The sequence below is a fragment of the Helicoverpa armigera genome, chromosome 5, assembly GCF_030705265.1.
Source record: "Helicoverpa armigera isolate CAAS_96S chromosome 5, ASM3070526v1, whole genome shotgun sequence".
Lineage (NCBI taxonomy): Eukaryota > Metazoa > Arthropoda > Insecta > Lepidoptera > Noctuidae > Helicoverpa > Helicoverpa armigera.
Window position 1 is genome coordinate 13300722 of NC_087124.1, and position 26819 is coordinate 13327540.

At 35.0% G+C, this 26819-nt stretch overlaps 2 protein-coding genes and 1 long non-coding RNA gene across 5 annotated transcripts in view; 1 reads left to right on the plus strand and 2 right to left on the minus strand.

Moving 5' to 3' along the window:
• The window catches only part of LOC110374670 (ADP-ribosylation factor-like protein 16), a 44764-nt gene that overhangs the window by 11604 nt on the left and 6341 nt on the right, over positions 1-26819 (minus strand). The window lies entirely within an intron of this gene.
• The window catches only part of LOC110374646 (ecdysone-induced protein 74EF), a 188987-nt gene continuing 172996 nt past the window's right edge, over positions 10829-26819 (plus strand). For all 3 annotated transcript variants that reach the window (XM_021332458.3, XM_021332461.3, XM_021332459.3), the window contains exon 1: positions 10829-11128. The gene's annotated coding sequence lies outside the window, so the exon portion shown is untranslated. The remainder of the gene's footprint in view (positions 11129-26819) is intronic.
• LOC126054088 (uncharacterized) lies at positions 21591-25594 on the minus strand. The gene is made up of 3 exons (XR_007510681.2): positions 25296-25594; positions 24521-24598; positions 21591-23578 (listed from the first exon to the last, which is right to left on the minus strand). It is a non-coding gene; the product is annotated as an uncharacterized LOC126054088 (long non-coding RNA).

The window sequence follows — 26819 nt, forward strand, 5'->3', positions numbered from 1 at the left end:
TTGTATTTTTTTTCAATTTGAGTAAATAAGAGAATAAGCATTACGTATTTTATTAATAGAAAATTTCAACATATTTATTACTAACTATTAATACAGGCACTCAATTATGATACTATTTTTACCACGAGATGATTTCAGTCATTCTGAGGATAGTAGATTACGTTTATCCAACATTTGGATTAATACTGTACCTGCCGTGAGACCGTAGACACTATAACGAATACACTTGTGTAAAACAAAAAAAAATATATTGATTGGCTTTCGTATTGTTTGAATTTCTATTAAATTATATTTATGTGAAATTTTCAGTGATAGTTTTCTTATAGAACGTTACAAATCCACGTGAATAGATGATACGCACGTCCCGCAGTTACAAAATTGGGTTTATGGCTTTATATTCCCATTTAAGACTTCTAGGCCCAAAGATACATAAAACAGGTAACTGCCTACAATTTGTAGAATTGTCGATTATTTGATTCCGATCTCCAATATAGATTTTGAAGTTTGTAAAGTTGCGATAGAGCAGTTATTCGGTTTTCCAAACAGGACGCTATATAGGTTATTTCCTTACAGTGCACTTAATTTGCCTAATTTATACAGCATTATGCGTTATTTCAGGCGCGCTGACACTACTCTGAATTTTGAGCAGCGCGTGCGCGAGATGCAATTGATATCCTTGAATAATATCTCACGTTAAGTTGTCGCCAGTATCTCGGAGCCATCATTTGTTAAGGTGTTCTGGTGTTAATATTGGCTTTGGATAGGTTTAAATGAGCCTGTTTTTCGATGTTGGAGTTGTAGAAGGTTAATCTTCCGGAAAATATTTAGTTACAATTAAGAGGAATCACAATAAACACATTTTCGCAATTTTTCCAACCCCAGTTACGAATTTTGTAACCTGAATACTTTCATTTGAATCTGTTCAGGCGTTTTGGAGTGAAACAAAATTTCTCTTTTTGCATTAAAAAAATTGGTAAGAATTTTGATTCTCCCTATGGGCCTAAGTCTTGCTTATCTATCCTATGTCTGAGTAAACTCATATTTCGTTTACAAAACAAAGCTGAATATATAACGACTACAATCACTTTAATTGAAAGTCAAATGGTTTGTTTTGATTGCATTTCTTGCACTATGTTATCTCTGAATTTAATTTGTTTATTTATGGAGCTTAGTTGCTAAGTTAACTAAACAATTAAAATAAATACGGTTGCTAAGTAAAAGCCAATCGGATAAGTCGATCTTAAGGATAACCCTTGGAGTGGTCAGCCTGTGGATGGGTGACCATCTTGATATCACGAGGTTGTCCGTGTTTCGCAAGGCACGTACATTTTTGGGTCCCAGCTGTTATGTCGACGTTTTTGGTAGTCATTGACCAGTCGAGGTATAGGATGACCCGAGAAACTGGGTTGAGGAGGTCAGATAGGTATTCGCTCAGTGTAACTATGTCTAAACTGCAACTGGAAACCAGCCCAACCATAGATAGAAAAAGGCTGACTATAGATAGAAAATGGGATAATTAGGATCATAGGATCATGCATATAAATTATAATGTGACACAAAAAATAACAACTTGCATGACAGATTTAGTTAAAAAATCTCTATAATTAAAACTAACGATGACATAACGTGCGTGTTAGGTTCACCGGCGACTCGGTCCGAAGGAATGCGTTTTACTCATCTCATCTGCTTTTACTTGGGAAAACCCAACTTGTAACTTCATCTCAAGTTAATTTTGTCGCAAAAAATGTCGTAAAAACATCGAGAACGTTGGCAGATCAGGAAGAGACTAGAGTCTAGACTTTCGCGAACCATATGGCTAGGCTTATAAGCTTCACTAGGCAGAAATCTAGCCTCAATAGGCTTCAACCGACTGCCGGAAGTGTCTAATATACAGCACGTTTTCCATTTAACCTAGTGCGGAAATGACGGTGACTGTAAATTAAAACTCAATCCAATTATCTATACAAATGTTATGAAGCGGAATTTATTGTTGTGTGTTTGTTATAAGGCTTTAAAAGAATTTATTTGAAAAAAATATTCTGCAATTGGAAAGCCACATTACCCCCGTGTGGCATAGGCTAGGTAGGTATATTTTATCTGTGTACGTTTAAAAGTTCTCCGGGGACATGAATGAAACTTTTTACAGCAATTACATAAACAAAACTATTGACTGCACAAAACCTATTAAATAGACAATATTATAACTCGTATAAAATCGCGTGATACATCTCGCAAGAACATTCCGCAGTTAAAACAAACATCTAAATTATAATCAGCTCGTATGATTAGATCTCGCAAATCTCGGACATAATCCGTCACGTATTATATCACGTTGCGCGTGCGCTGCACCGATGCATTTCTCTCGCGCCTCCCCCCGCCGCCCCGCCGCGCGCAGAGTGAATGCACTCTCGCTGGCTGTTATGTAAGTTTGCTCCTGCGCACCTCACGCACACACGCGCACCCACGCGACACTGCTCGCTGTGTGTGCGGGATTGTTAGTGTTTTTGTGTATGGATTATGAAAAGTCCATGCAGATTAGATTTTAATGCGCTGGGATTCTCGCGACAGAAAAACTCGGCTTCCTTACACTTTTCCGAGGATCCTTTGATGTTACACTGGTCAACATATGATACGGGCTTTTCAATTTACTTTTTATTACGATTAAGAAGTTTCACGTCATAGTTTGTATTTGGAACATCGTACCTATCCTCAAAATTAAGTAACAACTATGTAAATAACGGCTAGCTCTTACGTTACTATCGAAAATGTGTAAGTACCCAGCAGGCTTTTGTTTCGAAGTGGTTCGGCGACCATAGTCACCAGTTGTGCAGCAATGCAACGATTACGTAACCTAGGACAGATCTCTGCGGGGAGGGGAGGGGTGCCGAGTGAAAGTTAGCAGACACTAGCTATTATAAAAGTATGACTAGCAGCTAGTGCTTATATTTGCATATTTCTTTCATTATAAGTCTCAAGTGTGGAAGTTTCAAGATTGGATGCTATCTTATAATTCGATGGCTCCCTTGACGATACTTTGGAAGCTGCAATGGCTCCGTGCTTCTTCATTAAACGTTATAGGTATCGTGTATAGTAAGCTAATAAAGTTTTTTCTTACACGAGGTTTAAAAAAATGGATCTACGATGGGAAATGAAAATGTAGAAGGCAGAAATGGTGGAGTAGGACTTTGTCTAGCTCTCTCTAGGACAACACAAATAAGTACACGGAATAAAAAAACATGATGGGATAGACTGAAGGTAGTGTAAGATTTTTTGAGAGAGCTTTGAAACCGCGGGAAACAGCTCGCCATTGAATATACCTATAGAATTGAAATTATATTTAGTCTACTTCGACATATAAGCATCCGTTATAAATAGTATTCTGAAGTCAGTAAGCATTAGCAATCAGCATTATTTTTAAATAGTATACCCTCGTGACTAACTTTGAATGGTTAGTTCACCAGGTTACTTTCCAGGTTTAAGGTTTAAACTTTAGTTCACATTAGTTATGATAACCTTAGAACAGAAATCTCCACATGTTGAGTAGGTTTCTTACTGAAATAAATTCAAAGCAGTCGTGGGAAAGGTTCGCAGATAATAACGGACTCGAGCATGTATGTTAGTTACTTGTATTTACTTTTACGTACATACTTATTTTTCTTACTATTTTCTATCAACTATTTAAACTATTACACATAATATTTTAACTATTTAAATACATTTTAAGCTCTTAATTGTATTGCGTTTCTATGCAGATAATTCTTCACAAAGCACATCCTACACGATCTCATGGTGTTTTCTGTCAATTTGTCAAAGTAAATGTACGTGTTTTACTTCATAAGAAGCCATAAAAATTAATCAGACAGTATTTAGTGTAAATCCTAGTGTTGTCATTGTTCTCCTAAATGAGCTGTTGTACTTAAGGAGCGCTTTCCTCACAGGAACTGGTTGGAACTTTCTATCGGAGCGCATGCTCCTGTGAGCTTAGCGAAAACTTTCATAATTATCAACAAAAACAATAGATGATAGGAAAACATAATTCGAAAATACATCTCATACAGAAGAGTGTCAGAACAAGAACAAAAAAATACTTAAGTAACCAACCAAGAAAAATAACTGTTAGGTGCATCGGTCTAGAATTCGGTGTCTATAGGATGCAGCTCGGTTTTATTTTTTTTTGTACAAAGTTTATTTCTTGGTTGATGTTGGTTAACTTTTGTTTCGTTTCTTGGAATTGTGTTGTTTTTCCTTTAACAATAAATGAACTGAAATTTTTTAGTTAGGCAACTGTGCCATGCAACACATTCTTATTTATCTAAGAGACTGCCCAAATGCGACTGTTCAACTCAAAGGCTAGATATACAGCCTTTAACCAAATAATAGGTTAACACATAAAAGATAAACTCCCACACCACCACAGTACAACCAAAGGGTTAACCAACAAATAACCCAATCCTCAGATAGAACCCATTACGTAAGGCATGTGGAGCCGTGAGAAGGAGAAATGCGGCAGATCTGCGCGCGCGCACCCCGGCTGCGCGGGCGCCGCTGCGGTTACGGTATGCCTTTACACTGGCTACATGTGTTTTGCAATTTATCTCTCACTCTAGATTACTTTGTTTGCACTTATACACATATTTGTTTGGCGTAGGTAACCATAAGAAGAAAATTTTAATAAAAAAGTTGTGTTTTGTCTGTTAATGGCATTATACATCATATCATCGGGACAATGATTTCTTCTCAAGAAAGGATTGTGTAAGATTGGCCAATCTATGACATTACAAGTACATGTTTTGGCATATGTAGAGTTGTAAAATTATGGGCATACTACATATAACACCTTAGAAATGAGACTACAAATTACCTACAGGTAGACGGGATAAGGCGGGTTAAACAGAGTGGGTCTCACGACTTATGACAAATCAGAATGGGTCCTTCAAACAAATTCGCTCAAGTGTGTTTCGAGTACTTCGTGAGGTCTATTTTGAATCACAATAAACTCGGACCCCTCGGACTAGCTTATTGTCTTAGACCACTTCCCTATCGTCAGAACGTCTAGTAGTACGGTACAGAGCATTTGTTTTTTTTTCTTTTGGATGATTTTAGTGATTCTAATTGGTAATAGTTCTATATAAATACACATACCTGCAGTGTCTATACAATTGGTAACACACAAAGTGGCAGATTTAAGACCCCGAAGATTGTCAGGAACTTAGTGTAAAGGATGTTATCCCCAACATGGTGGCAACAATAATGATTTTCACTTTTTATTATTGTTTACGTGCTTACTTGGAGCAAAAAGGAGACACCAAAACTTCTCTCATTGATGGGCTTATTATAGATATTTTTAACAATACCTTAATTATTGAAGCTTATATAACACTCTAAAATTACAATACCTAAGTTGTTAACTTAGGTATAAAACATTTAAAGACATAACTAAAACACAGTTAAACCCGTCCACGAACTTCATAAGGTTAAGCAACGAGCCGTTCCTCTGCTCGTAAACTATCAGTTACACGTTTGTTGTACTTGTGACGTTTCGTAACTAGTCGCTTGACACGTTCGGAGCATACGTGTGTCGTACCTATGTGTCATATTAGTGATTAATATTTGTTAATTAAACCACTAGTTAATATAAGAGTGTAATAAATGCGAAAGTAAGGTTGTTACGCTTTTCACGGTAAACTGATGAACCAATTGTGATGATATTTGGTCTGGGGATAGAGAAAAGACTTTTTGTCAAGATCTAGGCAGTAAGAATTTCCATCGGCACTTAGGTGAAATTGCTAGTAGTAGTAGGATTAGTCCCTAAGATGTGACAATATTACTTATTTCCTACATAATAAAAGTGGTATTCTGTCACAAATGTATGTCTGTTTTTCTATCAGTGTGTACTGGAAAATTGGAAATTCTCCTTTTCACCAAAGTAGTAGAAATACTTGAATTTTCGCAATTCTAATTATTCTTCTGGTACCGGCAATAAATCTGCTACTAAATACCCAGCATGCAATCATAAAAAAAACCTTAACAAAGTACAATAATAACAGTGATTAATCTCAACTAACTGCTTACCAGTGGATAGTCGTGGACTCGTGATCAATATATCGTGGCGCGAGGACACCGCGGCTGTGGCGATGCATGGCTGATATCAGCGCAGTGGCGAAACAAGGGCATTGTCACCTGTCAATGTGGTACTTTATTGTTTTGGGAGTTCAAAAGTAAATGATATGTGGTATATTGATATTTTAAAATTAACAAAAATACAAAATCTTTCATCATTTTATCGAGCTATACATCTACAGCAACTCTTCCTCTTTGAGATTAACGCTCAATCCTTCTCTGTGAGACAGGAGGCCTGTGTCCAGCTGTGGGACGATTAAATAGGCTGATGATGATGATGACCTCTACAGCAAGTTCTACTCAAGCTGTAGGTACCTTCATAAAGACCATTAAAACTAATGTCTCACTAACCAGGTAAGTATCTAATCACGTACCACGATGACGCTTCTAGCTCTGATCTCAGGCTTTCCTGAAGAGTTCGAAACATCATGATTTTAAGGACCACTTTCTGGCACTTGTAATATTCTAAGTTGAAGATATTGTGACATAACCTACGTTTCCGACTTTAGAAAACTAAACCAATTGAGCATAAAATTTATAGAGATATTAGTTTTACAAAATAGCAGAGACAAAGTGAAAATTGTGAAATAAGTACTATTGTAAGTTATCGCCCAGTCTATGAATCAGTATCTGTAAGATAAAGCCTGATCTAGGCCAACAAAGTGGCTTTCCACTCGTTAATGTACACAAAAACCATTAGCACTGTGACAATAATCTAATATATTTCAAAGGAAAATTGTCGGCACTATTGTTTTAGATATCAACCAAAAGATATTTATTCTTCTCTATGTATGTGTATTAGTGACCTAACTCCTAAATGGCTAGACCGACTTTTGTGACATTTTGTATGAATGCTTGCTTGCCTATGAGTATTATTTCAATTTTTTTTTTCTGGATGGGCTTGAACATATTTGAACCCGAATGACATATTTGTTCGTGGCGAAGCTATCTGTGACGATAGAATCGCCGAGACCGATAGTTTTCATATATAAACATACGAGTAGAATCTCTGAATGATCATGTATCTACAAAGCTAGTTCTAACAAGACCAAGACCAAAAGAAAATAAAACTAAACCAGGTGAATCGTTATAAATTGCAATCTTTCATATTTCAGAGTTATTTTTTCTACATGAACTAAAAACGCGCATATATTATTGCTACCTATGTCATTTACATAGGCCTATGCACTTGTATGCACATTTTCAGCTGATATAGGAAAAATAAAGCAATGCGTGTGACTCACATAGTATATCAACAACTGCACTGCGATAAATATATTTATTGCAATTCCGCATTATACCAGCTAAACACTGTTGCATTTTTGTAATACATACTTTACACTTCTCATTGTATTAAATACATTTAATAATGTTATTTATTTCAGTGTTATTGTGTTAACTATGCATAGAATTATGTTTAGATCTTTTTGTAATGTTAATTTCGATTTTGGAGCTTTTACTTAATAATGTTAATTGTTCTTCTTCGGCAATTTTCTTTTTCAATTGTTTAATTGACAAATCCTTTATTTCTTTTTCCTGATGCTGACTGCTGTTAAATAGCTCTTCGCTCTCGTTCTCTAAGAACCTGCTATTTTATGATATGTAGAACTGAAAATAAAAAAAAAACATTTCAAATAATATATTCCAAAAAATTACCTGTCATTCAGCACACGTAACAAGCTGCCAGCGGTACTACCAATAGCTGTCAAATTCGTTCATATTTGATCATCGACCACATAATGGTGACCTCACACGAGCCTCACTCGTGTGAGTGTGGAGCGACCTTTACCAAGGCCCGCGGTGCGATAAACTTTCGTAATTAAATTCGCAGTTGCACGCACATAACTTGACGTTTGGCAAACACCTACTATTGTAAAAATAGCCTTAAAATGTATGGAGTCAATTCAATTGGATATGCATTTGCCTAAACATGCCTAGGCCGTCGCAACTGACCTCTAAGCAATGATTTTCAGTAATACGGTTAAACTATTGTTGGTCCGACATGCTTGTTTAAAAATGTAAATGTGACTGTATTTTTAGTGCAGTTTTTCATCGACTTAAAATGTGTTTGTGTTTTCCTTGTCTGCACAATGGAAGTGGGATTGTAAAAATGTTTATTGCAACGAAAGTTGAATTTCAGAGCTTTCTGTTAATGCACGTTTATGCTAGATTCTCTGTGTTTTATAACGCATTTTAACTCCGTTCAAACTATTCAAACGCCTGTAACAAAAAGATGGCAGATAATTCTCGATTCTAATTAAACAGATTGTATTCAATTCTTCCTTCCTGGTTATTAAGATTTACATTTAAAATTAAAATCTGCAAAAACTGTTTTACGATTGAACTTGACATTTGTTAAAATCAAGGAGTGTTATTGGCGTGGCCACTTGAAGATAACCTCCAAATCGGCTGTCAGGGTTGAGATGATGATGGCCACAGATGGAGTTGCAGATAGCTGAGAATTCGATGACTATCTACGGTCACGCAGACATGCTAATATCGGACTTTGATTTATAATGTGCTGGATTGGTTGTGCCCTTTCGTTTAATTTTAAATTATTTAAAAATTAGAGAGGCATAATCATGGTCTTAAATATCTGTCTATTCAATAAGCAATTGGTATCTTCACTGAATTATCTAATGTTAAGTTAGCATCCGTACATTTAGTACCCGTATATCTAGTAACTCAATAACTCAACGAAAGATTTCAGGAGTGGGCGAAAATAAATGTAACTACCTACATCAAAAGTATTTACTATCGTATCCACAAGGAAATTAATTTTGAAACGAAAGAGGCTTACAACTCAATAAGTTCTCTTTTCGTGGAAACCATAAACAAATCAATTGGAAAAGCAATCGATCACTGAAAAGGCTTTATATCGATGTCGCTGACGTTGGAACCACTAAATATAACCTCATTGAGAGCGAGGGTGAATGAAACGGGATCGATAGGCCTTGTTCGGTGTTACGCGCTGGCCTCGATACCCGCCGCTCTGAAGGGGCGGGTGCAAAGGTCACTATAATCGTTCACTACCGGCCTCCGACGGATGAAGTGGATTTTGCTAAACTTGAAGTTTGTGGTCGTGAAAAGGTTGCTGAAAGTTTTTTTTTTATTTGGAACGATATTGACTGTAATTTAATGTTTCAGTAGAACAGAGCATGAGCATTATGTTTCGTTGGCGTATCTGCGTTACGACGTTACTTTAATTGAGAACATCTTGTTCGCTCAAACGCTTCAAATTAATCCATATCTTGTAATTCCAAGACCAGCACTTAACAAATTGTTTAAGGCAGCATATTGTTGTTTTTTTAATTAATAGTATCACTACAATACAAAGTCAGAGTGACGCAGTTTGGCGGGAAAAGAATTCACCTTGAAATGACGCGCTTCCCGCGCTGCGACCTCGCTGGCGGCCGCGAACGTTCGGCCGGCTTCGGAAGCGTTCGGCCAACTTCGTTGATTGTCGATGCTCTTCGGCGCCGCTCGGGTGTCCTCGCTACGAATCGGGTGGTGTTCATTTTAATTGGTTTGAGATTAGTTTGTGTTTATTCGAATTAGTTTGGTTATTTCATTTTAGGATATGTATTTTCTTTTACAGGGCTATGTGGATAAGCTTTTTACACACTTTTTCATTGATCCTTTTACAACTTCAAGATGTTAATTTAAAAAGAATATTTATGCTGATTGTCACAATGAATGCACAAATGACAACCACTTCGGGGATTTCCATTTTCTCGTCAGTTTTTGCGATCGACTGACCAGTTGCTGACATTAATTGGTGTTATTTATTACGTTTCATAAATCTGCGTAAATAAGTATCGCGATTTACAATATGCTGTATTCGAAAGTGCACTCACAAATAAAGTGAAGGCTATGAAACGATATGTAACGTCAGATAAATCTTTATACGTAGACGATTGCAGGCAATTTGACAATTTTAGGAAAGGCATTGCTAGTTTTTTTTTGTGTATAAGTGTAGGTACTTTGGAAATTTCATGTAAAACATATTTTTATGTAGGTATGTAACAGTTTTTGCCATCGTGATTGTCCGTGATCTGTCTAAATTTCCATCAAGCGGATCCTGCTGGAGTAATTGGTGTCAGTGCGATCGTTTTGGAAAGGACATCTTAATTTATTATTGCTTGAGACAGCATTTTAGTTTGCCTAGGAATAGATGTACAGAAATATGGTGCATATGCATTTTTTCAGGTACAAAGTAGAGGAATAAAAGTAGAGACTTCAGGCTTCAGGTTACATTCAAGGAAAAGCTGTAACTTTTTTTTTTGTACCACCTGTAGGTGGATAGTTAATCAAAACCTTAATGAAACAATTTATAACCTTTCGCCCGCAAATCATTAATTTCCATTTTAATTTTTCATAACTTTCCATACGCTGAAATTGTGCTTAAAAGTGAAGGAGAACTTAAGATGAAGGCCATTGGGAGCATAAAGTGGCCTGAACAAAAACCTACTTCAGAAAACTATTAATAATGGGCCCATTATGTAATGAGTCCTTTCTGTTCCTGACAGGCGATTCGATGAAAAAGAGGAGCCAAAAGCAATTGATTGAACGAGCTCCGCGCTTTCGTTCCGCAGCGCTAACCGCTTGACCCAATTTCTTAAATCCACAACCATTTCAGGGTTTGACAATGATAACACTAGTTGGAGCAGTCATAAAAATATACGCGAGCATCCATCGGTTGACGGGGGCGCGGTTGTGCGGCAGTTCAGTGACTCGTGGGCCGCCGCACCGAGCGGACGTACGTGCACGCTCGACTCTTATCCTCAACACGTTACGAACGCAACCTTCGGCGTGGAACTGTATTTTGAAATTGTGTGTGCTCTCAATTTGAAAATTATCTGACAGTGACAGGAGTGTTGCCAGTGTTTTTGAGGAATTCTACAAGATTTCCTTTTGGATGAAACTGATTTTATTATAATATTTTGATTTTTTATTATTGTGTGCATGTGGAAGGATCAGTGAACCTTTGGATTGCGATTTGGACTTGGTAAGTAATATTTCTTGCTTCTTGTTCTTCGGTTTTGGAACAAATTACATGTAAAATTGTATTTAAACAGCATAAACACTTAAACAAACAAAATTGAACTGATACGGCAACAAAGTTCACAACACTTAGGTACTTACAAACTCTACATGAAAAGGCTGAAAAGGCGGCCTTTTAATGTTACTCACAATACTTGCAACAATGTACACAAACACTTAAGATAACAAGCGTTATTTACTAAAAAAAATCTTGAAAAAAAAACCGCAAATACTTTTCAGCGATAAAGCCTGAGCTTTTGTTACAAATAAACAGTAAATTACTTTGATTTGCGAACCTTCAATTCAGTATCGAAAAATATTTGTAAATTGAAAGTAAAAATAATGTTCTAGCTCAGAACCGAGCACGCTTACTTTCATTGCTCCGATTTTTTGTCGCAAATAGATTTGCATCGTAAATATTTTTCTTTTTAATGTATTTTGTATTGGAAATACTTTATATAATGTTTCGGTTAATGGACAGTGATCACAAAAGCATGGCCCTGAATTGAATGGGCACGTAAATGACATAATTTGACCACGTTTGGTCGTGTGGATCCAACGTGGTCAAATGGATTTAAGATCTGAAACCAATGCTGTAAACATAGTCTTCCATATTTGAATATTTGACTTTTTGTATAATATAAGGACAGTCAAATAGATTTGGGAAAAGGAAGATTAACACAAAAATAACTGCAGGTTTTATTCTTTTAACTGTTTTGGTGAGTTTTGCGTGAAATCGTCCAAATTGATTTGTTTTCTATCAGAACTTTCGCCGCTTTGGATATTTCCATATGTATTACTATATTAGGTATTATTATAGTCAAGTTATTCATAACATGTTATTTACAAATTGTAATCAAAACAATTCTATATTCTGGGCTGCTTTTCAATGTTTTTCTTTTGATTAGATGAGATTTTCTTTTAGGGGTTTTCAGTGGTAGGTATAAATTTATTTATTCTAGCTTTCAAGGATAACAAAATTTCCCTATGACATAATGTAATATATTAACAATTCATACTCAATTATAACCATGAGGAATTTCCTTAAGAAATATAGGTAACTTTAACATTTCCAACTCATTGTTTCCTCATTTAAAAAGTAAATAAGTTATCTGTTTCAAAGCTTTTAACATAATTGTAAGAGCAATTGAAATCACAAGTAAATATTTAGACAGATCTGCGAATCGGGCGACGTAGGCGTCTCACGAAACTGTTACGTATTGGAGTTATTACGCAGTTTCGGTTATAATTTACGTTTCCCTGTAATACCTGATCTCACCATCAATATAACGACATCCATAACTTCATACTTTATGAGTATAAATCTGTGTATCTCGTCATCTCGTCTAACTGGATCGAGAATGCTGTGAAAACGAAATTGCAGGTTCGATATCATTTAAGACAGATCACGTTCCAAAGAAATTGCGTGTCCCAGCTTCTGTCTTTTGTTTTTACGATGGGGCAATAGTTCTAAGAGGGTCTTGACATAAGGCCAGGGGTACAATTACTCTTAATGTGCCGAAAAGCTGTGGCCAGTGACTGTACCTGCCAACACACGTAGCGACCTTGTGTACAGGCATTATCTAAGCTAAGTATTGCGCAGTTATAAAAATGTTTCTGTCGAAAACATCGCCTCTTTATTTTTTTTTCAGCAGATCTATTTGTGTGCATTGTCACGGGATATGCATGTCTACTGTTTTAGTAGGAAAATTCTGGTCACATCAGTAGTTTACAATATTTTGGAGCTTTACTTTTTTAATTTCTAAGTAGGCTGTGTCCTGATAAACAGTTTTTAGGTGACGTCATTTGTCAAAATTCCTTGAAAAATGCATTGAAAAAGACACATAATGCAAATAAATACATCTTGGCTGTCATTTTTCACGACAAGAACAATCTTGCAAATAACACTGCAGCTCGCTTGAAAATTTTGATATATTGCACAATAAATAACTCCTAAGTACGCAGCATTTTCTTGGCGATGAGTAATGTAACCTCCAAAACTAACTGACGAAGCTACGGGGAAACGGAACGTTTATTTAAATGTTGCGCATGAGAATCATTGTTATGGCTTTATAAACACCAATACAGTCCTTCAGGGTTGGAAAAACCACTATATTGCTGTTCCTTTGACACATGATCCATAGAGCCCGAAATATGTTCATAAAATACCATAGATACATGGAGGTCATAAAGTAAGTCGCCTCTTTTCTGAAGATCAAGGCGTGCTTCAACACTTCCTGAATAACATAACAAGTATTACAACAACAAACAATAGTAACTATTATAGCTATTATAAAATCACGGAACATGGCGCCCTAGTATCGATAAGTTATCAGCGGCCTTGCGTTTATCTGAGCACTGCTCATCTGCTCACGTGGGCTGATTGTTTCAAGAGCATTCAGCTAACTGGGTAAATTGCGAATCATCTTGTACTGGGTTCTTACGATTTTACGAAATAAGACCAAAATTGTCTTGAACCAACTACCCCTCCCTACAGTAGATGTAAGACCATTTGGACCCGTGTATCTCCATTTTAAATTCTAGCGAAATCATTTTAGCCCTTTTAGCGCAAAGGGATGTGAACTTAAGTTGGCTTCTATAATATTAAGGCTTAGGTTGCTAAGAATTAAACTACATAAAAACTAAGCAGAGTTTACACCCCATCTTTATATTTGGGAATATACAAAAATTGTGGTGTAAACTGGCCCAGTTAATTTGCCTTGAAGAGAGGACGGAATCGGTCATCATGATATGAAAGTAAGGATGAATATCGTTGGTAATGCAATGTCAAGTAAAATCCTTGCTAGTAATAAAATATGATAAGAATGTGTTGCTTTCACGGCGAAGCGGCTCAAGCGCTTTAGATGTTTAGTAAGAAGATTGATTGATAATTTAGTATTCGTCAAGATTTGATAGAAACTGAGAAGGAAGCTGCTTGCAATACATCTCTCTAGTAAAGACACTAAAATGCTTCACCCATAGGAAATCCATCTACCCTCTACATTAGAGTCATCAGTATGTTAATTTTTTTTGCTCTTAGTATCCATGGGATATGTAGGAAATTAAGAAATATTTTTTGCTTTTTGTTTAAAAGTTTCTAAAGCTCGAAACCTGGCCCACAACTCCATAATATGTTCGGCATCTATAAACAAAGTTGCAATCAACATCATAAACATTTCTGTTCATATCGTAAGGCTATTTCTTATGACAGCTTTAGTTTTACCTTTCAAAACTAGATTTGCAAACAAAATACTGTGATTGTCATCTGTCCTTAAGTAAAGGAGACAGCAACACAAGTTATTTCAAATGTATCTGCTGCCTGCTTTTTCTGCATTTTTATGTTAGCTTTACTATATTCTTTCTATTCCACATTTTTCTCATTGTAATGTATTTTTGGAATATTTACTATTATAATATTTGTAATATATCTTTCATGAATCATTTAGTTTCGACTATTTTGTTAACCCCTGTCTTTTTCATAAGGTTTGGACCATTCTGATTATAGACCAGATTCCCAGAGCCAATGGGTGGGAATGTAACATGTTTGTTTGCATGGCAACGCAGCACCGGCGTATGGTTTGTGGTTTGAGGCCGTAAAATCAGTTTAGCTATAACTTTGAGCGCTCATTTCGCACCGCTTCCTGCTTCTTCATATTAATTGAGGATTTCTAGGAATTTTCGCAAACATGGCTTAATTTAGATATGGACGTTATTTAATTGTTTTTCTCTATACTAGCTTTCAGGTATCCTAATTACGTTTGTGTTTCTGTTTACGACAAATGTTCCTCTATGAAAGCTTCAAGATTTCTAAACGTGTTAACAACCTTAAGTCATTAATCAATGGATTTACAGCCAGCTCTTATCTGGTCATTAAATAATCATGAGTTTCTTACAAGAGAGTAATGTTTTGCATCAGTTAAAAACTTCGAAATCAGTCATTCGACTTCGCGTGTTATCCTAACCGAGCCATCATTAAGATTCGGTACAATTGCAACTGGGACCCGATCTCACGCTATAAGAGCTCTTACGTTAAACGCATTAAGATTTAAATTCGTTTGCAAAATCTAATTTATACTTTCGAGTAATGGTTGCAAGCAAACGATGGAATCACATGTACATTTATAATGGTGAAATTGCTTTCTCTTGTTAACAATAACTTTTATTTTTTAATTTAGTTAGCTCATCTATTGCGAAATGGGAGGTCTTTGCCACACGAATGTTCGTGTGTACTGGTATTTTGGATTGAAAGATATTTTCGCTTTTCTTTTAAGCTGAAAGCCACGTTATACCCCATATTTCCAGAAGATTGTACTTTCTTGTTGCACTTGATTTTATTTGTATTTTTAGGTTTCAAATAAGTAACAATATTTTAAAGACCAACACTCACTGATCACTGTTTACTTCATTCTTAATACATCTACGCGCAATATTTCAAAACGCTTTCTAACCAGAATTGTCTGTTCAGTTAATTTCAAATTAATATCAAGCCTCGATCGAAAGGACAAGGGAATGGTGCATTAGCAATAAATAACGAATGCAATCCGAACATTTTCAGTAGCATTCACAAGATAGCGATAAATCAATGCGCTTGCGCTGCTCGCTTCCGCATAGACGTGCGCACGCGACGCAGAGAGTGAAAGTATGATTTCAAATGGACGTCACCGCGATTACGTAGCTTTGTTACTTTTTAATATAAGATTTTATAAACCTAAGTTTAATGAATTTCAAAAACAGTGTGCCATTCCTTATATCCTTACTCAAAACCATACTTAACCAACTCCAAGTCAAAAATATAATCAAGTAACTCTTCAATAGCCTCCTACAAATAGATTGGACCGTACTGTTGAATATTTGAATGCTATCATAACCCTTATTGCTATATTTACGATTTAATTCCATAATGGATATTCTATCAAGTGGTAACAGAGATTTTTGAAGCGGCACGTGGAATAGGTTATTGGTCTTTCGTTTAGAACTATTTTTGCTTCAACTTTTTGGGTGTTAGGATCGTTTTCTAAGTATGTCGGAGTCTAGTTTGTTTTAATTCTGCTGATAACTTTAGCCTTTCCTTTATTAATTACATTTTTGACACCTATTCAATAATATATTTGTGGTCTATGCTATATAAGATTAGATGCTTTAGTTAATAATCCAGAGAAAGGCAATATCAAACCTCGCGGACCCCGGGCCCGGAAGGGCAACCGGGACAACGCTAGGATGATGATGATGATGAAAGGCAATATCAAACCTATAGTTACACACTACCGAATTGGGAAATTCCTGTAATGATGTGTTAATAATAAATAAATAAGTTTGTCATTATAATCGAGTTTTCTGCAATGATCATAGTTTCCAAAAATACAGTTTACACTCTGTTCCCATGTAAAAGAATTGCGTGGTTTAATTTTAATGGCATCGGCCGGGTTCAATGGTCTGATGATGGGCATAAAAGTTTTATTCAGCGAATCCCATGGGCTATAAATATTTCGTGTTTCCTACATACGAGGTATAGGTACATAGGCCGGAAATATATGCAAAAGTTTTGTTTTAAACAAATAATTATGAATGGAAATAGCTACAGTTGAAAACAAGTCTCTTAAAGCAAAGTTTCCAAATAGGTTGGAGATTTAGTCTTCAAATTAAATTGGATTATTGTAGAGTTAGAATTGAAAATGATACTTTAATCTATCAAACTTACTTCTTTTGGAGTTGGGGCAAAATCTATGATTTATATTCTCAGATGTATATAATGTTTTTAATTATTTATATAAATACTCATGTTGATTATAATAATTATAAGAGCCACCTGTTTCATTTATTATAATTAAATATATCTCTTTCTATCATTGTTCTGACATTCCCACATGAATATTAATGCGGTTTTTTGTAACATAGTCTACGCATATTTCTGGTAAACTAATGTGTCTAAATGTATATAATTAGTTGTTTGTTTTGTTGTACAAGAGGGTAACGAACTACATTTTTATAGGCTGCTATCATGCCGACCTGTGACCTTTGGCAACAATAGTTATTTCGTTTAATATTGGGCTGAGATGAAAGACCTCTCGGTTAGATGTTGTCAGTTACTGGATGCTGATTTTATTAGCGTTTATTATGTTGAATTAACTATTTTATGAAGGAAAAGGAAAGGAGATTCAGATTAAACTGTTGCAGATTTTTCGACTAGAAAGTTTTTGCTTTTGGTTACTGATATTTTTACGATAGTCTGACTTTTTCAAGTAAAGTATCAAATACTGTGAGAATAGTCATAAAAATTCGCATCGATGAGGTCAGAATTCATTGTGATTCCGCGCAGGCTTGCATTCTAATACCTTTCACTTGCGCGCGCGCTTCATCCTTTACATTCTTAATGAAAAACTAAACATACACCCACTGCACACTGACACAAACACTTACGATTTCAACTAAAACGTACCACCAATTAATTTAATTCAATATATCAATTGACCTTCATTTAGCATATTTATTTTATCCCACACCGCCCACCGGCCGCCATTTCTTTTTATAACGCGAGTAATAAAGTAAATAAACTCGGACAGTCCTAATTCTAATCTAACGACGCCAAGGTTCGCGAATTTTTCTCCAATACATTCGTTTCCTTGACACACATCGCGCTGATGCGCCCGCGCAGCCGCGACGCGCGTAAAAATGGCCGCGGATAAAAACTAGCTTTTGAATCATTGTCTGATAAATTCGCTAGTTTATAAAGTATTCAGTGAATTGCGAATTATTACTGTTTGTGTATTTAAGATTATCGTAAAATCAAATACAGAATGTTTAGATTTTTTGTGAAGGCGCCGTAATACTCAAATAAAGCCTATAAGCTTCGGATTATTCCACAAGTTTAGTAGCAATAAAGTCTAGACACACAAATCAAAAGTGCCACAAAGCTCTCTAAACAATCTATATTATTCCTTTCAAATATTAAGCTTTTGTTTATAGCAATGGCTGAGACTGCGCCTGAGTGTTTTAACTCGACAAACGCGAGAACAATCACACATTTGCCATCGAACTTTATTTTCTGTGCGTCATCTTTTTATTTTATTGTAAAGCTGCTTTTTGCTATTTACTGCTTGTATGACATATTGAAACTTTTACATTACGGTCATATTTTAATACCTGTAGTGACATAATGTATTTTAGTTCATATAAAGAAAGCAAGCACCCTTCTTTTAAGGTGGTTACAATATTTTTACTAAAATTGGTGAAAAAGCGAAGATATCCAGCTACAAGTTTGTATCTACTCATACTTTAAAACAAACCATTTCTTCATAAAAACCCAGGATGCCTTATAGTTGTTCCGTTTCTTTAGCCCCGGCCAGAAATTGAGAAGAAAATTGGTTACCATGGAAACCAGCGGCCTTGGCGCCTTGTCCCAATTCCAACTATTTCGCATGAGAGGGGAATTGGCGCCAATTTATTTTATTGTTTTTTTTTCTACAGCTACAGCTATAAAAACGACGGTATTCAGGGCGCAGGGTCGACAGATAATCGAGCACCTAAAAGTTTAATTTTAGTAGTTGAAAGTAAGACCTTTTTATTGGGTATAATTTAGGTGGTCACCAAAAATATTTTTAAGACTCTAAGCTGAGGCACCAAATAAAATAAACAACTCCAAAAAAAATAAATTGACTTTATTAAAAGGGCACTAAAGTATATAATGCTATGATCCAAAAAAAAAAAAATAACATCAGAAAAATCGCAAATCTCGCACAAATATTATTTTTGGTTCCCAAAATGGATTAATGGTCACCAAATTCTATCCAAGTAAAAGATTAATATTACTACCAAAAAGTTAGTGACGAAAACGAATCGCTGCAAAACCGACTCCACGTAGTCTTGTCTGCCCTACCCCTAGAGTGCAATTCAAAACCGCGTAGGCGCGGAGGGGCGAGGCGGCCTGCGAGCTGAGGCGCAGGTAGTTTTAAGGCTCGCCGCTGCGGCTGAGGCTGGCCGGCAGAGCCGGCCAGCAAGCCGAAGCTGCGGTGGTGAGCGTGAAAACCATCTACGACGATAAGCTCGCATGGGACCGCCGGAGCCCCGCAGCGCCGGAGCCGTGACAGAAGCCATGCTTGCTGCATGTTGCGTGCTTACATTTTAAACGCACTGAGTTACACACAAATTCATATAACAATAAATAGCGACGTACGTTTGGGAACCCTAGTATATTAATTGGTATTTGGGAAATATTCTAGCGATCGTTAGCTTTTTTAGTCTAACAAATATGACCAAATTAGGAGTCATGGTATTACATAATTGGTAACATCTAAGTAGTGACAATATATAATATTTGGTCCAAAGTGTATTTTAAAGGCGTCCATATATTTTTTTAGTAGTCAATTATACGAAAAAATGGTTTTATCTAATAATATTTTTGGAAACGTTATTTGGTGACCATTTATCCATTTTGGTAACCGTTTAGAATTTTTTTTGGTAGTAAAATAGGTACTTTTTAGGGTGGTGTTTAAACATAAGCCCTTTTTATTTATGGTAATTAATTTATTCAGAAAAGTGTCTGGTCCTTACATACAAAGGGCTATCGAAGTGCTATTAATCGAATATAGACAGATAGATATAAACTATTATCTACATGTGTTAGGTATGTCAGCTGATAGAGTATCATAAGTATTAGTGCAAAGCTAGTTCATAGTATTCCGCTTGTAAATTAATGATTACGATACGATGTCTAACTTTAAAGTCATCACTAGATTGTATTGAGGAAAAGCTTTATTAACTTTACATAACCATGGTTCAAAACATAACCAGACAAAGGGAATCCTTGATTATTGAATGAGCATCAATGTACAGTAAGATGATCTGTAAATATCTCAAAAGATCACAATTTCTCCAAAAGCTTAAAAAACTAACGGTTACAAAGTACCGTAATTTAAAAATAAATATTAACGAACCTTGCCTGATTGTTTTATAGTTTCTAATATTTTAACCCGATGCAAAGGGTTGTCCCCACCGACTATTTTATGCTTTTTTTATGACCACCGTAAAAATACCCGTAATAAATACTTACTCCATGGTTACGACTTGCAACCTACAATGTTAAAAAAGTTTTCTATCAGTACTCTATGGTAAAGGGTGGCTTTATTATCTGTTGACAGAATAATAATGGTGAGGTTTATTGTCTATATTTCATTCGGTCGTAAAAGCGAGCTGAGAGTAGAAGTAACAGTTTTTTGAAGTGGTTATTGAATAATAGTGGACTGTTTGATTAATGTTAGTCCAGGAAGATTGTAAATATATTTAATTTTGATTAATTTTAAATAATTGCGTGTTATGCAATTTTAAAATTATCTATGGGTTTAAGGAACTCGAATACCTATATAAAAAAAAAAAAGGCGGGAAACTCGAAGAGCGCGGTTCTTTTAAAAGTATCCTCCAAAATTTTAATTAAATTAATTTGTTATTTGTGCTTAAACATTGTGGAAAACTATTGTAAAATAGTAGAATAGCAGTCTTTAGATGGATGGTGACGTGGATGGGGGTCCAGATGGACCCCATTCCAGGAAGGCGGCTAAGCGGCAAATAGATCCAGAGCCAGAGCAGCAGCAACAGCGGCAACAGGAAAGTAGTAATTTTGCTCCTTTTTTGAAGCCTAATTATATAAGGCAATACCCAGAACATTCAACCAATACTGAATTTAAAGTTTATGTTGAGTCTCAGGATAAAAAGGAGCGAATTGGAAACAAGAGCCCAATTTACCTGAACCACATATTCACATCGGAAATAAAGGGTGTGGTGACTCTGCAGAGAGTCAACGCGAATAAGGTGGTTGTCGTATTTAAACTGGCGAACACGGCTAACAACTTCATAGCCAACTCTGTTTTTTTGAAAAAATATAATTTAAAAGCATTTATACCGGCAGCCCAAATAGAGAAAACAGGAGTAATCCGTTTTGTACCTACCAATATCTCCACCAAGGAATTATACTCCAAGCTTTCCTCTCACTTCGAAATTATTGCGATACGACGCTTTACAAAGAAGGTTGGGCAGCAGCGAGTTCCTCTACAAACTGTTAGTTTGACCTTTCTGTCTAATAATCTCCTGACAGTGTACAGTACGATCTATTCTCGTATAGGGTATTTGATTATGTTCCGCCTCTGCAGCAATGTTACCGCTGTTTTAAATTTAATCACTCGGCTAGAGTATGTAATGGTAAGCAACGCTGTAGTTGTTGTGCTGGAGAGCACTTATACACCGAATGTGACAAGCCTAATGAGCTCTGCTGTGCCAACTGCAGGGGAGCCCATTTGGCTGTATCCAGATCTTGTCCCATTAAAATTCAAAAAATGTTAGAAAAACGCAATAAAATTACTTATTCAAGTGTTCTTGATACAAAGAAATATGAGCAGAATTTTCCATCTTTAACTGAAAATGTAAATAAAAATACAAAATATGTTGTAGATAATAATATAATTAAAACCACACCTGAAAATAAAATTGTACAAAATGTAAATAAACCTGCAGCTTCATCTGCACATAAGGTAGATAGTAGCTCTACTTCTAAGATTAATAAATTACCTGTAGTTCCCACTACACAAGCTCCTCAAATTAATTTAAAAGAGCAATTAATAAATAATAAAGATTTAAACTCAGCAATTATTCGCACTATACTTGAAATTAGCAATAAGGGTGATGGGACTCCAATTAATAGTAAAACGGTTAACGATATGTTACATAAATACCTTTCCTAAGCTTATGGATATAAATAGCACCTTATCACAGTCACAGTTAAGAATAGCACAGTTCAATATACAAAGCGCATATAATAAAAAGCCCTTATTAATAGATTTTTTAGCAAATGAAAATATTGATATCTGTCTTCTAAATGAAACATGGTTTAAAAACAATAGATTATTTAATATTCCTGGATACAATTTACATTTCCGTAATGCAATTAATAACCATGGGGGTGTAGCAATACTAATCCGTCCTTTTTTAAAGTATACACAGTTAGATACTCAATTTTATGAAGATTTACAAAGCATAGCTATATTGTTAACTACAGAACATGGTACACTTTCCATTTTGTGTGTTTATTCCCCTCCTACAAGTGGACACATTAGAATTAACAGATTACGAAATATAATTAATTCATTACCTTCTCCTGTTTTTATTAGTGGTGATTTTAATGCACATCATATTGCCTTTGGCTGTGTATCTACAAAAGGTCGTGGACAGCAACTTTATGACATTATTGATGACTCTAATTTATGTATACTTAATGATGGTAATTATACAACTATTCAATATCCAAATCGTAATCCATCTGCTATAGATGTTACTTTTGTCAGTCCTTGTATTGCTCCACTTTGTGAATGGTCGGTTTATGATAATAATATGGGTAGTTATCATTTTCCAACAATTACTTCTATATTACTGAGTGTAGATAAATACAAAGTAAATCCTCCCACAGAAAAATATCTATATAATAAGACAGATTGGAAGCAGTATTGTGAGCTTTCAAAAGACTTTTTTAGTAATGTAAATATGGTTAATAAAGACCCTTTACAAGTATATAATCTTTTCTGTGATAAACTTAACTTGTTAAAAGATACATGCATTCCTAAGTTTGTTCGAACATCTAATTATAAAAGTAAACTTCCTGTACCATGGTGGAATGATAAGTGTAAACAAAGTGTTATTAATTCCTATGAGGCACTAAAATATTATAGGAAGAATCCTGCTATTGAAAATTTCATTAATTACAAGAGGTTAGATGCAGTAAAGAAAAGACAATTGCTGAGGAAAGGAAAAATGGATGGAATAATTTATGTAATAGTTTCAATAGGACAACTCCCATTAGCAAAATTTGGAATCAAATTAAAATGTTTAAACACAGTAGAAAGATTAATAATAAGTCATATTCTGATACATTCATTAATTCCTTTTAGATAAATTGTCAGATAAGGGCTTAGAGGTCCCTAACTTAGAAAAATATTTCAATATTCATAACGATAATGAAAATACGAAATTTCTCTTAGAAAAGTTTTCATTTCAGGAATTTTCTGCATCTTTAAATTCACGTAAAGATACAACTCCTGGATTAGATGGTTTTCCTTATATTTTAATTAAAAAACTTCATCAGTCAGTCCAAAAGCTTTTCTTAGACATTCTTAATAACTTATGGATTGAACAGATTATTCCTGAGTCTTGGAAAACTCAATGTGTAATACCTATTTTAAAGACAGATAAGCCTCCTGATAATACTAATTCCTATCGACCTATTTCATTATCTTCTTGTCTAGGTAAAATATTTGAGAACATGATAAAAACTCGGCTTGACTGGTTTGTTGAACACAATGGCATACTGCCAAATGTTCAATATGGCTTCAGACGAGGGCGAAGTTGTGCAGACAGCTTTGTTTCACTTGTCTCCGATCTGAAACATGCGAAAAATAGTAAGTCAAGTGTAATATGTGTGTTTTTAGATGTTCAAGGAGCCTTTGATAGTGTACAACCAGGAATTTTAGTTAAAATTCTATCAAAACTTGGTATACCTGGTCTTATATGTAAATGGATCTTTAATTTTTTAAATAATAGAACTCTATATGTTAGACATAATAATATTATTCATGGACCTAGAACTGCGTCAAAAGGCACAATGCAAGGGGCAGTATTATCCCCTTTACTTTTTAATCTTTACTGTAGTGAAATTTGTAAATATGTAAATAATCCTGATGTAAATATACTGCAATTTGCAGATGATCTTATTTTTTACTGTAAAAATAGACATTTAGAACAAGCCGCATGTACCTTAAATGATGCTCTATCGAAATTACATATATATTATAATAATTTGGACCTCAAAATTAATACTTCTAAAAGTAGAGTTATAGTTTTTGGCCAGGATTCACCTAGAACTAATATAACATTTAACAATGAAATTATTCCTCAAACAGATAGATATAAGTTTTTAGGCATAATTGTAGATAAGAAACTTTCTTTCGAGTATCATTTAAGATACATTGCCCAAAATTCCCTAAAGGGTCTCAACATACTGCGATGTTTAGCCGGTGTTTCATGGGGTGCAGACCCTAAAACCCTTACAATTTTGTACAAATCTATTGTGCGAAGTCACTTTGACTATAGTTGCCTTGCTTATATTAATATTAACAGTAAGTTTGTAGATAGATTAGATGTAATACAAAATAAGGGTCTTAGGATCATATCAGGTGCTATGTGTTCTACACCTATTAGAGCTATGGAAGTAGAAACAGCAATAATGCCATTATCACTTCGCAGATTACTGTTAGCTCAACGCTTTTGTTTAAAATTATTATCCTCTGACAATCAACTAGTAATGAAGAAAATTTTGCCTTACCCTGTTCAATCTAGTGCTCCTGAGATAACCGGTGAGGATCTTCTTTGCCATCAATATCCAGAACTTTCCCAAATACTCCTGAGAATAAAAAACAACTTTAGTAAAGTATTTTCTGATTCTTTATGGCCATGCTATTCAACACAATTTCATATTTTATTCCAACTACCGAGATCTATTGATGCTTCAGTTTGCACCAATCAAGACCTTCTTAATTTTTTAGATCACAATAGAGAATATTATAAAATATATACTGATGGGAGCAAAGGAGAGTCTCATGTTCATAGTGCTGTTTATGACCCTCAGATTAATTTTGTACAAAGTTTTGTGTTAGATAATAGTTCTAGTATATTTACTGCTGAGGCATATGCAGTTTTAGAAGCGTTAAAGCACATTAAGTCTTTAGAAAAATGTAAATATTTCTTAATCCTTACTGATTCTCTAAGCTTAATTAATAGTTTAAAAGGTTTAAATATTAACTTTAAATCAAATTACTTGCTTTTTAAAATTAAAACTCTTATAAATAGTCTAAGTAGTATAGGAAAAGAAGTGTTTTTTATGTGGATTCCTTCGCATAGAGGCATCAGTGGAAATGAAATTGCTGATAAAGCTGCATATAATGGAACTAATTCAATAGATATAAGTATTGTGGTTAAGACTCCTTTTACTGATTGTTATACTGACATCAATAAGGATATAAATGAAGTATGGAGAAGATTTTGGAAAAAAGACCAAGAACAGAAAGGAAAATGGTATGGAAGCATACAAACGGACTTACCTAGAAAACCCTGGTATTATCAGCTAAAGATTGCGAGTAGAGACTTCATTACAACACTGAACAGACTCAGGTTTGGGCATAACACCGCACCCGCTCATTTGAGTAGATTCAACATAATTGAAGATGCGACATGCACTGCTTGTCGAAAGTTTCCAGGAACACCAGAACATATTATATTTACTTGTGAAGAATATAACTTCCAAAGGCTAATACTTGCAAGCGAGCTTTGTGACATAAATGATGAAATGTCAACAAATATTGAATCCCGCCGCCTTAACGTATTGCTGCAAAGAAAAGACTGCTTTATGCCGCTATATAAATATATTAAAAATACAATTGGAAAAATATGAGAAAAACAGAAGATATGATAATAAATAAACAAAGGAAAATATATATATATATATCAAAATGAAGATTTGGCACAAAGGCTAGAACGCCATATAGGAGGTATGGGATTAAAAGAAATAATATACTAATTTGATATTGAAATATTTATTCTATACTTTAAATGGTACTTGGAAGCAATACGTCCGTCTAACAAGATCCCGTGACGCAGTGTGTGTAGAGTTAAATAAACAGTAGATTGTTCAGATAGAACAAAGAACAATGTTATCGAAAGTTAGGGGTATTAGTTTTTGCTTTATATAATCCAACACGCCCCCTCAAAAATTAATCCCTAACTTTTAGTCATTCGTTAGTTTACTATACAGTATCTAGTCTACAATTCAACATTACAAAGTGAATACCAACTTATAAATACGACGTAACATATTATACTTCCAAGTAAGGTCTGGGACAACTGTACAATAATGGTCCAACATTTGCTGCACAGGATCAGGGAAAACCCAGAAAAACCTGATCAGACCATTTCATAATGAAATTGTACTTAAATTAAAACTTATTCTATACCCAATCCTTTTCTCAGTCTTATAAAAGACACGACTGGTAAAGGTTTTGTCAACAAGTCTGCCAACTGGTTACCTGTGGAAATATAATTTAATTTTATTACATTTTTCTCAACTTGTTCTCTAGAGAAATGATATTTTATATCTATGTGTTTGGACCTTTTATGACTTGTTGGATTATTAGCTATGCTAATACATCCGTTATTATCTTCATATAAAATAATGGGCTTATTAATTTTAAGTTTATGCTTTCTGCCAGAGACTTAAGCCATAATGCTTCTTTAACAGCTTCATATAAAGCCATATATTCGGATTCAGTAGACGAGACCGCTACTGATGTTTGTCTCTTTGTACACCATGTAATTGTATTTTGATCAAATAATTTAAACACATATCCAGTAGTGCTTTTCCTATCATTACAATCGTGGCCACCCCAATCTGAGTCGACATATCCACTTAGGATGTTATTGTAATTATTTCTTGTATATGTTAACTTCAAATCAATTGTGCCTTTGATATATCTTAAAACTCGCTTTAAGCATAACCACAATTCTTTATTGTTCTTATTTGTGTACCGACTTAAAATATTTACGCATGTACTTAAGTCCGGACGCGTACA